Source organism: Lontra canadensis, unplaced genomic scaffold, assembly GCF_010015895.1.
Source record: "Lontra canadensis isolate GAN:19392208 unplaced genomic scaffold, GSC_riverotter_1.0 scaffold1, whole genome shotgun sequence".
Taxonomy (NCBI): domain Eukaryota; kingdom Metazoa; phylum Chordata; class Mammalia; order Carnivora; family Mustelidae; genus Lontra; species Lontra canadensis.
Window position 1 is genome coordinate 82,394,151 of NW_022630995.1, and position 16,603 is coordinate 82,410,753.

Here is a 16,603-nt window from a genome sequence, read left to right on the forward strand (position 1 = left end):
GATATTCTGGGTGCTGAGTGGCTCAGTTGAGTGCTGAGTTGGTTAAGCATCCAACTCTTGATTTAGTTCAGTTCATGATTTTAAGGTTGTGAGACCAAGCCCTGTTACCCGCTCCATGCTAGGCATGGAGACTGCTTAAGATTCTCGCTCTCCCTCTCCCTCTGCTCCTCCCTATCCACCTTTTCTCTCTCTCTTTCCCTTGGTAAGTGAAAGGTGGGGTGAGAGAGAAGAATTTATATTCTTCTCTTAATGGCTGGACTTGGGCAATTAGACCAAATTGTTTGATAGTGATGTTCAGATCATCTACATCCTTAGTGATTTCCTAACTGTTCTATCAACTACTACCAGAAGGATACTGAAGTCTCCAACTCTAATACGAATTTGTCTATTACTCATTTTAGTGCTATAAGTTTTTGAGTCATGTACTTTAATATTTACTTATTAGATGCATGCAGGTATAAGACTGTTATGTCTTCTTGATAAGCCTTTGTCCTCTTTGTCATTTTGTCATCCCTGTCTTTATCTTCCTTGTGTTGAAGTCAACTTTGAAATTAAAATGGCTACTCCAGCTTTCTTTTGATTAGTGTTATCATGCTATATTTTCTCCAAAAGTTTACTTTTAACCTATTTAAAGTCAGTTACTTGTAGGCAACATATAGTTAAGTCTTACTAATTAGACATAATGGTGATCATTTTTTAGTGTAGACCAATATTGAATCATTATGTGTACATCTGAAATTAATATAATATGCCAATTATATCTCAATTAAAAAATAAATATAAAAATAACCCCCATGTAGTTGAGTATTGCCTCTTAATCCACTCTGACAATCTGTGCCTTTTACTTAGTATATGTAGATCATTTACTTTTTTCTAGTTTTATTGAGATATAATTGACATACATCACAATATAAGATGTATATAGCATGACAGGTTTACATAGTTGGTGGAATTATTATGACATGTTTAGCTAACATCTATTACCTTATATAGATACAATAAAAAGAAAAAAGATTCTCCTTGTTATGAGAACTCTTAGGATCTACTATCTTAACTAGTTTCCTGTGTATTATACCACAGTATTAACTATAGTCATCATCTAGTACATTACAACCTTAGTACTTACTACTATTTTTATAACTGAAAGTTGTATCTTTTGATGGCCTTCCTCCAGTTCCCCTCCCCCAACCCTCCACCTCTAGTTACCACAAATCTGATCTTTTTTTTCTGAGTTCAGTGTGTTTTGGTTTTGTGTTTCAGATCCCACATATAGGTTTCTTATGAAAATGAGTTTCCACATTTCTTGTCTCCTATCACTTGTGACACTGATGTTCTTCATTATATTTATCCATCTAATACATTGTTACCATTTTTACTTCAAACAAATAATTATGCTTTTGATCAGTTAAGAATAAAAGATGAAAGATTTTATATTACCATCATTTGTTCTTCCTTACTGTTGTTAATTTCTTTATGTAGTTCTAGGTTTCTATATCACTTTCATTCTCCATGAAGAATTTTTTAGGGTGCCTGGGTGGCTCAGTGGGTTAAGCCTCTGCCTTCAACTCAGGTCGTGATTTCAGGGTCCTGGGATTGAGCCCCGCATCAGGGTGGGCTCTCTGCACAGCGGGGAGCTGGCTTCCTCCTCTCTCTGCCTGCTTCTCTGCCTACTTGTGATCTCTCTCTTAAAAAAAAAAAAAAAAAAGAATTTTTTAAAGCATTTCTTGCAAGACAATTATGCTGGTTATGAATTCCTTCAGTTTTTATTTGTAGGGAAATTTTTTTTTCTTCTGTTTTGAAGGATAATTCTGCTGGATATAGAATTTTAGGTTGATGGCTTATTTTCTTTCAATGCTTTCAATATTTTGTTTTACTTTCTTCCTGATTCTATAGTTATGAGAATATCACTCTAATTCTTATCCTTGTTCTTCCATAGGTAGGAATTTTTCCCTCTATGGCTTTTTTCAAGATTTTCTTTTTGTCTTTCTTAAATTTGAATATGATATGCTCAAGTGTGGATTTTTAGGTATGTATATCACTAGGTATTCTTTAGCTTCTTGGACTTTTTATTTGGTGTTTGTCATTAACTTTGGAAAAGTTATCTCAATCATTATTACTTGTTGTGACCAATTTTCAGTGACAACATTGGAGCCAAATTGAACATAGATTGTAATCTTGGTCATGAATTGTGATCCTGATTATCACACATATGCACACACACACAGACACCCAAGAGGATATGAAAAATTTATTAGTTAATGAGGCTTTCTGGAAAGAGCAGGAAATCTCCCAAATAAACACTAAAATGCCCTTGAGAGAGTAGGCAGAGTTTGCCTTGAAGTGTTTATGGTGGCTAAGAGATAGGTCCAAGATGAGAGTTCCTGTGCACCTTCCTACCAATTCCAAAAGAAGGAGCACCTAGGCTTGTTCAGATGTAAGAAAGAACTGACAGAAGGGTGAGGTTTAAAAGATGTCAGAAACCAAACATAAAAATTGAGTTAGACTCTTCATTATATTACTTTCAGTATTTTTTTTCCATTCTTTTTCTAGCATTCAATTATGTGTATGTCTTATCTTTTGAAATTATCTAATTTGGTTGTGATATTCTGTTCCACCCCCAACCCTGCCATTCTTGTCTTCTCTTTGTATTTTAATTCCTATTGACCTATCTGTAAGCTACTGACTCTTCAGGCATGTCAAGTCTGCTGCTTAGCCTATCAAAATAATCCTTCATTTCTGTTACAGTGTTTTGATTCATAGCAATTATAATAATTCATAATTTACATATATTTATATATTATAATATATAGTTTAGATATAGTCATATATTTATAATATAAAATAGTTTAAGGAAAGTTTTCAAAGTGTATATATTCACAAGTCGTATAGCGATATCTTCTCATCTAAGGATATTTGTGTCTGGTTTCTCTTTTGTCCCTAATTCTCTTCACCATTCCCTTCTTATTCTTAGGTCTCCTCTTAAAGTTACCTCTTTAGTGATACAGGGAAGATATGAGATGCTTTGGGCATAAATTCTGTAGGCAACCTACATATGTTTGAAAGCTAGCTCCCTTCTTTACTAGAGGCTTACATTTAGTAAGTCACTTGTCCAGTCTCTGCCTTAGTTCCCTCTTGTGAAAAGGAGATAAAAGCAGACTCCTATCACATTAATAAATGGATTAACATTAAGTTTGTAGAATACTGTGTGGCACATAGTTAAGTGCTATGTAGGTCCTATGCATAATATTAAATAAATAGTCTGCAATGAGGATAATTTATTATATGTCTCTTTCAGTTACTTTATTTCAGGGGCACCTGGGTGGTTTAGTGGGTTAAGCCTTTGCCTTCAGCTCAGGTCATGATCTCAGGGTCCTGGGATCGAGCCCTGCATCAAGCCCCACATCAGGCTCTCTGCTTCCCCCTCTCTCTCTGCCTGCCTTTGCCTACATGTGATCTCTCTCTGTCAAATAAATATATAAAATCTTTAAGAAAAAATTCTCATTTGTGCCACCAACTCTTCTGAAGAATATATACTATATGTAATACATACATTTTATTTTACTGTACACAAATAGGAATTTTTCATAGCTCTGTAAACAGACAAACTGTTGTTCAGGCTTGCTGAACATAGTCCATGTTATTGGCCAGATTTTTTTTTTTTTTTTTTGCACTGACAAAACACTTCCACATATTTTCATTTACAGTGCAGTTTTTTTTTTTTTAACAGAAAAAAATGACAAAAAAATCTCCCTATAAGATCTAGAGACTTTTCTCAATTAATTGTTGGGAATAGTTACTGATTCTCTAAAGGATGGTTACATTTTCATACTTCATGAAATAGCAGATTCCAGAAGGAGTCCCAGCATTCTAGTTCTGTTAGGAAGTGTGTCAGGGTTTGCAGGGGGGAGGAAAAGAATTAGAGGGACAGACAATACATGGTGTTTAGTTTTCTGCTCTCACCTCACCCTGCATAAAGCTTATTTGTAATATTTTATTTCATCACTAGGGGAACAAGGATTCCTCTGCTAAAATAACACACATTTGAAGACCGCTAGTTCTTTACAGGTGGTATTTTGTACAACAGTGCTTCTAAAGGATTGATGTTGCGGTATATACCATGTCAGGAAACAACACTAAAAATAAGAATGATGACTTAACTATAGATTTTCAGAACTTTTAATAGGGAATGAAATTTTGAGGAAAATGATAAGGCTGAGAATTCACAAAAGGAAAAGATTATTTCATATATTTTATTTATGTGAGGATATAAGGACATTAGAATTTCTATTCTGCAGGGCAACCTGTGAATATCCATTTGATCACTGTTTTTAAGAATTGTTGTTCAAGAGGTACAGACATGTAGGCAGCCAATCACCCGTAAATGTCCCCCCGATAACTGTATGACCATTTACTTTCAAATACGAGAAAATACCAGATTTGCATATTAAATTACTAAAACTTGGGGTATTCACTGAATTACAGTAAAGAAATCCCAAAAAATAATTTTAGTTCAGTATTTGTACAGTCATACAAGAAATGTTACTTGCCAACAAATGAATTATATTGCAGAAGTATAGCTAAGACATCCATAAAAATCCAATGTAGATTTTTTTCTTTCCCTTTTGCCCCAAAAATCTTTTTGTCATATTTCAACACTTAACCTTAAACTTCATTTGACTGTGAGGCCTGCCAAATTTTCATCAAGACAGCAGCATATAGATACAAAGGGAAGTATAAATTGTTATCATTAATAATCCTTCCTGTTCTTCCCCCACCTCATTTAAACTAATGGACCATATGTTGCCATTTTCTTTTAACTGTATCCAAGAACATTTCAGAACAGAACGGGAGAAGAGGTTGTAAAATGTATGACCACAACTTCACATTTATTTTCCAATTAAGACAAGAAAAGTAATGATAACTGTGATACTTTTTTCATCTGTCTCCATGGAAATATTTCTTGACTAAAAATAGAGTAATCAAATTTTTTGTTTTTTAGGGTTACGAAGGAGAAAAATATGTTTTAAAATGTTTCAAGGATTTCTGAAAATTTAAAATGTTTCAAGGATGTTATAATGGACAAACATCAGCAAAAGTGTTAGTGTATTCTTCACAGCATACCTAAGGCTGATTTTTTTTTCTTTTGCTACTCAAATTAATTGGCTATGTTTTCATGTGTTGGTGAAAATCTTAATTTTTTATATCCAATCAAAACCCTATATAGCTTTGGATGAGAAGAAAATGCTGTCCAAACAGTAAGGAAAAGAAGAACAAAGCAGTCATAGTTGTTGGTTGTAAATTATTTTCAGGATGCAACAAGTAGTAGAAAGAAACTGAGATACAGCTCATGTAAAGTAAAATGGAGTTTGATACAGGGATTTTGAATATTATTAATCAGGTATGACTGGGGTATTGGAGGAAAACCAGTCTATTGCAAAATAATTTAGTAAATATAATAGGGAAGATGATTGAGGCATAAAAATTAGGTTTCAGAAAACTGCAAAACAGTAAGCAGGAAAAAGTGGTTCTTGGTATGGTGTAGTGGTGACCTAGTCTATGTATGAATTCAAGTCTTGCTTCTGGGCTAGGAGCTCTAAATAACAGCTCTTTCTCAAAAGATGTTAGGAGCACAATTGGTGTTATGCCCATGGGAAAGGGAATATCCCCAGACTTCAGCAAAGTTGTAAGATGATGCTGAGGCATAGTCATCAGATCTCTCAACCCTAGGTTTAGAAGGATTATTATGTGAGCTGGAGTATCTGCAGAGTGATTAGGGGTGAGACTAAAGAAAAGCTTTATTCAGTTCTTATTATGACTCAGGGTAAGTCAGGGTAGAAAGCATTTACATATTTTTTCTTCATTGTATTTCTAATAAATAGTATGTGGAGAAAGCATGATGAAGTCTAAAATTGTAGAAAATTGTATATTTGACTTAACTCATGCTTAATGATTCATTCAACTTGACTTCATAGTTTAAAAATTATCCAGTCTACATCAGTTATATGCCAGGTACCATGCCAGGTCTCAACTATAGAGAAATGAAGAAGTGCGGTCCTTGTTCTCCAAAGCTTTTGTCACTATTTGATAGGATTTTCTTCTGAGACTTTTCTTTTACTTTGGTCTCTAAAAAAGATGGACTGAACAAAAGAAAAATGAAAGGACAGGAGGGCAGAAGGAAAGAAGGCAAAAGTATGGTTTCCATATCCTACTATCTGGTCCCCCTATTTCTCCTCTTACTACCCTTCTAGTATTCTCCGCAGAGAAGGATCTTTGTGAAGTGTAAATTGTGTCACCTTGCCCTCAAAAAACATTTAGATGACTTATCCTATGGCTTAAAGAATAAAAGCCTTGCTCCTAAGTTTGAATACTTTATCTCATGAACGTAAGTTCTAAACTTCAAATATGTTGATGGCTTTCTTCCTCCTTATCCTTCTTGCCTAACACCTTCACACTTGCTTTTACTTTGGACTGAGGAACTCCTTGCCTGGATCTTGTCATGACCACTTCCTCCTTCAGGTCTGGTACCTCTCCAGAGAGTGTTCTGACTTTAAAATCTAAAGCAGCCCCTCAGCCACTTTTCAGAGGACTGCCATACATTATTGTTTTCATGTGAATTCTAACAGCAGTCAGTTGCTCTACTTACTAACTTATTATGTTTTATTCATTCAAATATATGTTTTATATATGTTTGTACATGTTTAACTACTGAATTGCCTTAGCCTAGAAATAAATTACCTAAGATTTTCATCAAAACTTTACATGAAAATCTCCAAATAAAGAGAACAACCATGGTAAGAAATGACAGAGATAAACAAGAAGACCAACATCTAGTAGCATTTCTGAAAATGTTGTCCAAATAGACATCCCAAGCCTCTGGAAAATAAATTAAAAAAAATAATTTCTTTAAAAAGAGTATAATGTGACCACAAAGAACTGCATTAAATACTGAATCCATTAAAGGTAAAAAAAAAGGGGAAAATAAAAGGTAAATTTATTGGCTCATATAACTGAAAATTCCAGTGATAAGACAAACTTCAGACATGGTTGAATCTATGTACACTAAGAATATTTTGAAAATTCCATCGCCTTTTGTTATGTCCCCAGTCTGCTTCTGTTATATTGGCTGATTCTCAGACGGACTTTCTCCATATGGTTGGCTACTATTACCTCAAGGTTTATCATCCTCTAAGGTAGTCACCTAAGCAGAAAAAAGTTTTTTTCCCTAAAACTTCCAGTTAAAAATTCTAGAATTAGCTATTATTGAACTATGTTGGGGCATGTGCTCATTCTTGACTGAAGTACTATGGAATACTTTGACCAAAGCCTTAGAGCCATTTGATGATTTGATGATACAGTACATTTGTTTTATGTTGCTGTAATATTGACATGAAAACAATATATCATCAAGCAATATAAGCAAGGAAGAATTTTTAATAATACAATGGGGTATATAAATTCGATGACTTTTATTCAGTAAGAGAGCCTAATGTAGGTCATATTCAATATAAACACTTAAACTTCTGAAAACATCACCTACTTCCCCATAGCACAGCTCAGAAAGAAATAACAGACTATACCTAGAGGTGGGAAGATCTGTTAGAACTTTCCCATTTCTGGAAAGCAGCTGAGGGTTTCAGAGAGAGTTCAATGTGGGAAAAGAGCAGGGATAGAACTTTATTTTAAAAATAATAATTAAATAAATAAATAAATAAATAAATAAATAAAGTTACCAGAAAAAACCTTGTACTTGTAATAAAATAATTGTGAGCAGAAACATTTATTTATTTATTTATTTATTTATTTATTTATTTATTGTATTAGCGTTAAAGACCTTCTCATTACAAAAGTTTTCTGTCAAGTATAAGATGACCTGCTAATGTCATGGGTTGAGTTGTGTATCCTAGAAGTGTATATGTTGAAGTCCTATTTCCTAGTACCTCAGGATGTGACCTAATTTGAAAAAAGCTACTAAACAAAACAAAACAAACAAACCAAAAGAAGAAAGAAAGAAGAAAAGAAAAGAGAAGAAGGAAAGAAGGAAGTAAGGGAGAGGAAAAAAAGAAAGAAGAAAGAAAGAAAGAAAGAAAGAAAGAAAGAAAGAAAGAAAGAAAAGAAAGAAATGCTATTTAAAGAGGTAATCAAGTGAAAATGTCAGTAGGGTTAGCCCTAATCCAATATGACTAGTACCCTCTTAAAAGGAGGAATTCTGCCAGAGAGATATTCATAGATGGAAGAGTTTGTGAAGAGACACGGAAAGAAGGCAGTGCCTACAAGCCATGGAGAGGCTTGGAGCAGATTCTTCCCTCATAGCTCTCAGAAGTAACCAACCCTGGTAATATCTTGATTTTGGGTTTCTAACCTCTAGAACTATGAGACAATTAGCTTCTTTTATATAAGCCATCCAGTCTGTGGTACTTTGTTTTGGCAGCCCTAAAATAAACAATATAGTCTGTGAGTAGAGTAGAAAATGGAATAGTATAGACAAGTGAGAACAAATACTGACAATGAAAGAAGGAAGTCTAGGTAGGAAGAGAAGCATTTCCCTCAGCCATACCAGTTTTTTCTTAAAAACAAATTAGAAGTTGGGGCGCCTGGGTGGCTCAGTGGGTTAAAGCCTCTGTCTTCAGCTCAGGTCACGATCTCAAGGTCCTGGGATCAAGCCCGGCATCAGGCTCTCTGCTCAGCAGGGAACCTGCTTCCTTCTCTCTGCCTGCCTCTCCGCCTACTTGTGATCTCTGTCTGTCAAATAAATAAAATCTTTAAAAAAAATTAGAAGTTGATATTGTATCTACATTATGTACTCTTGCATGCAATCTGCAGTTTGTTGTGTTTGCTGATGGTTTAGAAAACCACACATAATTCACATGACCGGGGCGGAGCATTCAAAATCATACATTTTATGGCCTTTAAAAATGTTGAGTTAAATGAGCATCTTTAATATGGGTGAGTTGAAAATATATTTTCCTTGAGAAATAGGTCCCCTAACATTCTATTCTGTTTTGGGGATACAAAGACAAATGCAGTCTGTGATATTGATTTTAGTGTTGATATATATATATATACACACACACACACACACACACACACACACACACCCTAAATGAGCAGATGAGATTGTTACCACTCTTCAAGGAACAGTGCATTGAAAGAGCTCACTTCTGACCAAGTGTACCCCTCTTATATATTCCCACTTTGTGTCCTCTTTGAATAACAGGCTAAAAATCTGTGCACAAAAGGCAAATTTAAATTAACAGTTTTGCTTTTAGTCACAGCCTCTGCAGTTTACAGCTTCTTAATAAAGATGTATATAAAACAGAAATTCTAATTTATCAGTTTGAGTTTAGTAGATAATTACCGGTTCTTAATCACAGCCTAAGAGTATACTCTAGTCAACAACATTTGAGTTTTACAAAGGGAGGACTACCATTTGAGTGTTATTATTCTTTCATATATATGCTTTTTTAGTGTAATAAAATAAGCAAACTTTTCCTAAAAGAAAAGTGATTGATTTTCTGAAACATACTTTAACATTTTCTGTGATTCTCATTTATTGTACAGGTTTTGGTTTGGGGTTAAACATGCATGCTAACTTGGATAAATATAAAAATCTCTACAACATTTATCTGACAATGTTGCATTTTTTTGCTGAAAGTAATAATTTTTAACCTTAATTGTCAGGAGCTCATTATTTCATCAAAAATCCATTATGCCAAATTAATTTTCATGTAATTTATTAAAGTAAGTACCTAATCAACCTGAAAAACTGTCAGTACATATGGTCATTCTTTATTTTACTGGGGAATAAATTCAAAGCGTCTTCTATATTTAGAAATTCTGAAAGAGGAAGCAAGCCATATTTATTTTACTTTCATCAGTTTGTGAATTTGAAAATAGGTAAGAAGCATGCTGATTATTTGAAAGTTCTTAACTATGCTATATATAACATGGAAAGCCAGGGTAAAATGTGTAAAACATTACCCAAATTTTTAGGATTATCTTTTAATGAGGCCTCATTAAGGAGTCTTCTTTTCTAAGATGTTTACATTTGTAAGTCATTATTTTTTAATTAAACTAAATCAGGCACATCTGTGTCCAGTATGTGACCAAAAAAACCCCTATTTGATACCTCAGCCATTGTACTGCTAATACTAAGTGAAAAATGTACACAGCACAATTTTTCCCCCTGAAACAAAATACCAATTAAATAATCTGGAAAGTGTTACTGATGAGCTCGAGTCTGGCTTCTATACTTAGATTTGACATAAAGCATGCTTTACCCTTTCACAATGTTTTAATTTTGAAAACTGTCAGGGAGTGTTTAACAGGAACAAAAATCATTGTGTGAATGCTTAATGCTTTATCAAATTTAACTCACCTGCACCTACATCATTAGCATTGTTCTGCCACCATTTGGTTGGTTCATTAGAGTTTGAAAAAGAATTGCAAAGTCTTCAGCTTATGGGAGTAGACTGCTATGTAGGTCAGGTTTATTTGGGAAAGGTTTTTCAGAACAGAAAAGTAAGTCCGGAAAAATACATGAATTTTACCGTATAAGGTAACATAGAAATATAATGGCGCTTATAGGTTGAAGTCTCAAATCATATTTTCAAGTTTTCTTTTTCTGGTTCTAAACAGAAAAATGTGCATGTATGAGACATCAGAAGAAATAGTTGAAAGATTTATGAACTTATATTATTAATTATAATCCATTATTTTATAGTCAATTATGTTATTTTTAATAATAATAATAAATAGCTTGGAAGATTATGCAGAGCTTTGTTGATTGTTTTTCATTGAAACTCATTGATTTTTTTACTGACTGAAATATTAGGTGTTATTTGGCAACATATATAAATAATTCTTTTCAATTAGCTTCTTTTTTCTAAGAAGGAATTCCTTTCATGTATTGCTCTTCTTCTTAATTCAGCTCTCAGGGCGTCCTAGGATAATTTGGGTTTTTAAAATATCTTCATTCTTTATTCTTTTTTTTATCCATACTAAGAAGTTTTATTTATTTTTTCAGTGTTTTTTTTTTTAATTTTTATTTTAATTCCTGTTAGTTAACATACAGTGTTATATTAGTTGCAAGTATACAATAGTGTTTCAACACTTCCATACAACACCGGTGCTCATCCAAACAAGTGCACTCTGCACTCCTTAATCCATCCCCCACCTTCATCCATCCCCCCACCTTCCCTCTGGTAACCATCAGTTTGTTCTCTATAGTTAAGGGTCTGTTTCTTGACTTGTCTGTCTCTCTCTTATTTTTTCCCTTTGCTTTTTTGTCTTTATTTTCCTCCTACAGAATTAAAAGCTGGAAATTATGTACTTTCAATTGTTTATTTTTTCAGTACATTATTTTAAAAATAAAACTGACATAAATATTTTCCTGCATTACTTTACAAAATTTGCATAAAACAGGTGCTGAATTCTGTATCTCCAGATTCCTTAATGATTATTTTTTATTGGACTGAAATAATAAAATCAGACAAAATTGTTCTAGAGCATTTCTGTTGCTAAGTGTGTACATACAGTCATACTTTGAAGAATACTTGATCTTGTCAAATACTTGATCTTGTCTTGAAATAGAGTTGAAAGCCAATAGTGTGAGATCAGACTGCCTGGGTTCAAATCCAGACACTAAAAATTATTAGCCCTGGAAACATGGGTAAAATTGCTAACCTTTATAACTCTCAGTTTTCTTACATAAAATATGGGGAAAAATAATAGTGTCAAACTCATAGTTCATTGTGAGGAGAAATTTTTATCTATGCGAAATGACCAACAAGGTACCTAACAATTTGTGAACATTCAATAAAGGTTAGATATGTTTATATTTAAATTTCTTCAATGCTTTCTTTAAATTATGATTGAGTTTATATCATCTTTACAGATTGATTTAAAAGACATCATTTTTTTGAGTTTCACTAATTCAGTGGTACTAAATATTTGTTACTTCCTACTCCCATTGCTGCATGCATTATTTCACCTAACAGAAGCAAGATGTAGTAGAGATGCTTTTTCATTCAGAAGGTGGTCACGCTGGAACTTTTTTTTTTTTTTTTTAAACTTTTGGGTGGCCTACTGGCTTTCTTAGTACATTTTGGAGACTTTATTGGATGTGTTGCCGTACCATCATGAAAATACAAATTAACCTCCAATACAAATGAGAATTTTGGAAGAAAAGTTCTATTGTACAATACTTATTTAGTATGACAGCACTATTTGTTAGAGGATTTGAATTGCTTTTTTTTTCAAGTTAAATATATGAAATTTTAGAGCTATAATTTCACTTTTCATTTACATTTCTTTTCATGATGGTTTCATTATCTTCATTCTTATGTTAAATAAAAAAGTGTATTCAATTAGCAACATTTTCATTAGTACATTTTCATTTTTATTTTTGTCACAGTGATTTGGATGTTCCACATTTGAGTTATAAATTAAGTAATAAAGAAAACATTTTTTTAATTTTAAATTCAAGCAGTCATTTCATTTTCCAAGGCATGTTTTACAAATTTTCTTCTATTATATTTCAGAAAAGAGTGAGTTATAAGATCTGAACAATTTTATGCTAACTTTAAAAGAAATTTTAAATGTTAGAGAAATTAAATAGAACATAGGGATACAAAGGATTCACAATATAACTACTTTTTTGTTATCTAGGAGTTAAACATTCTTTGAAAATAATTATATTTCTATATTTTTCTGGGGGGAAAGTTGTATATTTGGGCATATTTACTTGAAATTTATAGGGAAGTCCTTTTCAAGGGGCCTGTGTATATCAAGTGTCTCTCATTGATGTCCCAGTTCAATGATGATTTCAGTCTTAATGTCTGCTTCTGCTCTACTTAATATCTCAATTTCTAACTAATCTTGAATGAGTGAGAGTTAAGCAAAATTGAAGGCAATTAGCTTTAACTGAGACAGTAGGGTAATTTTATTTTGAAAAAAGTTATAGTCCCTAATGTAGATATGTCCTTTATAAACATTTATAACATGTGTTATGCTGCCTCAAAAATACATATGTAAAATCATTAGAAATCAAAAGGAAACTAATAGAAATAATTGCTGAAAATTTTTACATACCTTGATCACTTGGCCGTTTTCAGCAGATGAGATATATAAGTACATGGAGCAGATGTGAATATTATACTTAACTGGTTTGCTCAACTCCAGGCCAACTTATGTGGAACATCAGAATAGTGAAGTTTTGCCGTTTTCAGTTTATAGTTTCTTCTCAGTAGTGATTTCAATAAGTATAGCAGACAAGAATATATAACTAATTCTACCTGTGAAGATTTTAACCAAAGTTACAGGAACTTATCTATCTCTCTCTCTCTCACACACACACACACATATATAGTATGTGTGACACTATATATGTAACATTGTATATATATGTTCATATGTTACGCATAAACATGTTATATATAATATAAAATCTTTAAAATATATAATATATATAACATGTATGGCTTATATAAACCATCTTGATTAATTTGTAACATCCTATATCTCGTTTTTAAAAACAAGAATAAAAGAACAATTCTTCAGTCAAACAATCTGTCTTAATCCAAAAGCTTACATTCTACTTAAGGTCAAAATAAAACATTGGAAGGACTCCCTTGAAGAGACGGACAGACATGCCTGCTATCACCATAGCAACTTATCAGTGGACTGCAGGTTATATAACATACAGCATGCATTTTATTCTTCACTACATCCTATAATCTGTTCTGACAAAAGTCAAAAAGAGACTTTTTTTTAAGTAAACTGTTTATCAAGATAAAATATGCAGAAAGTGCACAAATCTAGGTGTCCAGAATGCTAAATTTTCTTAGAGTATACTTGTGATGTCAGCACTTTGTTCAAGAAAGAAAATATTACCACCTCGTCAGAAGTCTCCCCGGTTTTCCCTACTCACCCCAAAATTTACACACTATCTTGACTTTTAACACCATATATTATTTTGCCAAAATCTGCTATTGATTAACTACATTAACTTAATAGATAAGGAGACGTATGCTTCAGTCATAAAGCAATTGCTTCATCAATTAAAGCCAATAAATTTTGCAAGCAAGAACTAGGTTATAAAGGTTGGAAGCAATATTAAATATGCTAAATATCCTTGTCATATAAGTGAAAGTACTGACTATTCTTTATAGACCTCCTTTCTGATAATAGAACCTCAGACCTGGGAATCTGGCCTCTGTGCCCTGTTGGAAACTTTATCCTCAACCTATTTTGACACTGGCCATTGGGAGTCTGAAATAAGGAACTCAGATGCTTAGCTCCAGATAGAGAAGATAGTCTTAAGGGAAACAGTGGGATCTGAATTGCAACAGCAATTGTTGAAATCCTTTTTGTCTGGCTTTAGCCTTTGTAAATACAATATTCACCTTCACTTTCTCCCAAGGAACATGAATAGCCCTGTATAGGAATTGGTAAATGAGGCATGGAGAATGAGGATGGAATCAAATTGAGTGAAATAATTTCAGCTGCTGGGAACTCTTAATAGGCATGTAAACAAGAAGGGGTTTGTTGTGTGTGAGAGCTCTCACAGAGGTGCATGAACTCTTATCTCTTCATGCTGGCTGCATTTGGAGCGGTTCGTGTTTAATTTGAAACAGTCTCCTGATGGTTCAGTTCAATTTGAAACTGTACTCAGCCCATTATTTTATTATTTTTAGCTTAGAACAAAAGAAAACATTTTGAAATAACAGTCCTTTCAAGTGGTGGGTTGGATACAACACTTCATATCATTTTTCAAAGTATGCCTAAAGTATTTGGATACGTAGCTAAAGGGTTAGAAGGATTGAATGTGATACATTTTATGTGAGTGTTAGAGGTAAAACAAAACACAACAAAAACAAAACAAGCAAAAAGTAGAGGAATCATGCTTAAAAATAATACACGTAGCTGTTTTGTTAACAGTTCTGGATCTTTGTTTTCTCCATCCCTGATCCCATATAATGTCATTGTCAGTGTATCCTTGCTTTGTGTTTGTTAGAAAAATAAATGAAAATAGACCGTTGATCTTTGCCTTGCAAGTCTCACTTCCTAGGGTTATTTTTCATTCCTCGCTATCACTTTCTAAACTTTTTCTATGCTTTTTCCAAAGGACTGTTTCCCATTTTGAGAACCTGTGATGCTTAGGGCACTACTGTTTTATATACGGTTAGTAGAAAAACACTTTAATTACACCAACTATTGTAAGAGTAATAGCTTTAGAACAAGTAAAAGACATAGAAAGTCTGCTGTCTATGATTAAAATGTTTGCAAATACCTATTAACAAGTTTGTATCAGTCAACAAATATATTGAAAAAAAAAAACTTCTGAAAGAACTTCCTTTTTTCCTACAATTAACTAAACACAAAAGGAATCGTAAGAGAGTACTAATATTAATACTTTGTGAACTAGAACTTATATATTCCTTTGGAACAAACCAATATTCTATATTTAGTGATTTTTTTTAAGATTTTATTTATTTGTCAGAAAGAGAGAGGGAGAAAGCACATAAGCAGGCAGAGAGGCAGGCGGAGGTAGAGAGAGGTTCCCTGCTGAGCAAGGAGTCCGATGTGGGGCTCGATCCCAGACCCCAGGATCATGACCTGAGCCGAAGGCAGCGGCTTAACCCACTGAGCAACCCAGGCATCCCATATATTTAGTGATTTTTAAACATGGTGGAATTTAGTCCCTGTTTTTCCTGTGTTCTAAGTGCAGACTTACTTCACTGTTGCAAACATTTGACAAAATTAAGTTTAATGATCTCTTCAATTTTCATTATCTCCACTCTGTCTGGGAACTTGCTAAATACTAGGAGAGGAGCAGGAAAAAAAATAATCAAATAGCTTTAGTCAAAGATAGAAAACCAAGAAATACCATATGTTAATAAATTAATAATAATATAAGTGAAGTGATCCTATGCTAGATTATTAATTTTGATTTTGAATATCATCCAATTAGGGCTCATAACCAACAAGAGTATTCAAGGAAGAATAGCCTGGGAACTACAGAGGATTCTAACTTTGAATGAAAGCATGGCTTTGGGTCTGTTTTTTTTTTTTTGTGTGTGTGTAATTTTGCTCTTCAATAGATGTCAGATGGTTACAATGAATTACTGTCACAACACCTCAGCAAGCAATAAAAAAGGCAACTTTTTATCTCCAGCTTCTAGGTGGGAAAAAAAAAATACTTCAGTGAAATTTAGTAATTTATTTCTGGCCAGAAAATGGAGCAAAACCAACATCTCTAAACTTCCCATGTTCTTTTTTTTTCTTATTAAAAACCATTCTTCCCTCCTCCCCAGAATAATTATGATAGAAACATGAATTGCAAAGGCTATACTGTTTATATAATTAATTGGTTTTATGGTAATGATGTATCAACTGGATAGTCTTTCTGGGGGGAAAAAAAAAAGAAAAATCAGTACAGATAAAATTAGGAACTAGTGGAGATGTTCCCCTATTAGCTCCTATTTTAGAAGATAGATGGACCATCTACAGTCCTAGGGCCAAACCTGGTCTGCTGCCTATTTTTGTAAATAAAGCTTTGCTGGAACACAGCCACCCATATTCATTTACGTATTTACTAAGGCTG